This window comes from Pinus tabuliformis, chromosome 4_2, assembly GCF_031772625.1.
Source record: "Pinus tabuliformis cultivar Carrire ecotype Pingquan chromosome 4_2, CPIR1, whole genome shotgun sequence".
Lineage (NCBI taxonomy): Eukaryota > Viridiplantae > Streptophyta > Pinopsida > Pinales > Pinaceae > Pinus > Pinus tabuliformis.
In genome coordinates this window covers 324,698,842-324,700,734 of record NC_142304.1, presented here as the reverse complement: position 1 = coordinate 324,700,734, position 1,893 = coordinate 324,698,842, and positions in this window count along the sequence as shown.

Here is a 1,893-nt window from a genome sequence, read left to right as displayed (position 1 = left end):
TCATTGTAAGTCAAATGATTGATAGTTACGATCTTTCCATTATGAGGAAATCACATCTTGCGCAAGACAACGAATGCAACAACAGACATGGCATGGGTGTAAATACGACCCAACAAGATATTATAATCTAACAGGCATCAATGACTTTGATATCAATTAAGAGAGTCTTACCAACAACAGTGATAGGACAATTGTGATTCAAACTTAGGGGTTGCGAGGGATGATCGTCCCAAGCATGAAGGCTGATAGTGGATGGGGATAGGTCAAGTGATCTGAGTTGCTTCCAAACACTAGCAGCCATCACACATGTGGGGTCACCTTCATCTATAATACACCACTGGACTTTGGCATTTTTTATGGAGATTGGCATTTGAAAGGAAATTGAGGAAGGAAGGAGGGAATGTTCCACTTTGTTAACGCCAAATACAATCATATGACTGTCAAAAGGATCCACAATGCCTAAAGCAGAGAGTATAGATTTCTATTGCAATGGGCATCTCTAGAGGAATTCTAACATTGACATGGCAGTAGGGTTGTTGGGTATGTGTTATATTCTTTCCATGACTAGCCCCACATGCGGGGGGGGGGGCGATATCCCCCCCTGTTCATTGCGTCGGGCATAGTAGGGGGGCCGCAAGGGAGGTGGTAGCCGCCCATGTTGGGGTGTTTGAGGGGGGCAGTAGACCCCTCTAAGGGTCCATGGCAGTGCCCCGGGGAAAAGAATTGGACCCTATATTAGGTGGGCAAACCTACCTATGGTTTTGTGCGTGGTTTTTGCACATGGTTTTGGGAATGATGGTTTTCTTCTGATGGTATTTTGTAGATCCGATCAAAGGAACTATGGTTATGTTCTAATCCAGAGTTAGTGGATTGGGTTTTATGGATGGTTCGGTGTGTATATATATGTATTGTAACATTGAAAGGAATATAATGAAAAATCAATCTAGTAGTCCCAGTTTTTGGATCCAGGGGAAATCTCTGTGTATATATATTTTATGTTTTATGCTCTCACCATTCTTTATTTTCCAGTTTTAGAATTCTTATGCACGTAATTTTTGTATAGGATTAAAACCTATATTTGGTATCAGAGCTATTTTGGCTTCAAGGGGATGCCTTTTTTGTTGAGGAGTTTTGCTAGGGCCTGTGGTAGACCCTGTTCAGTGGGAGATCTGTGGGATCAATTCTTGTGGTGAAAGAAGATGGTGAGCAATGGAAAGAAAAAGATCGAGAAATTTAATAGTCAAAGTTTTGAGTTGTGGAAACTCAAGATGGAGGATCTGTTGGTGGATAAAGATCAATGGATTGTGGTAGATCCATGTACTAAACCAATGAGAATGTTAGATGAAGACTAGAAGAATTTGGATAGGAAGTCAAAGAGCACAATACGGTTGTGTATCTCAAATTTAATATTGTTGAATGTATCAGGGGAAGCTTCCGCGAAGGCTTTATGGGACAAGTTGGGGAATTTGTACCAATCTAAGTCTCTGGTGAATAAATTGTTCCTATGGAAAAAGTTGTATAACCTGAGGATGAAGGATGGAGACTTGGTGGCATAGAATTTGAATGCCTTTAATAATGTGCTAATACAATTGTTATCTGTTGATATAAAAATTCCAGATGAAGATAAGTGCATCAGTTTGTTGTGTTCTCTACCAGATTCATGGGATAGTTTGGTTGTTGCAATAGGTAGCAATGTGACTACCTTGCAGTTTGATGAAATAGTCTCATTCTTGTTGTCAGAGGAGATGAGACAGAAAAATATGGAGGCCTAGAATGGTGATGCCTTATTTGTACAAGGACAGTCCCAAAACATAAACAAAAATAAATCCTCGTGTGGGAGATCTTAATCTCTACAAAAACTTGTAAAGGTGTGATGGAAATGTGGAAATGAAG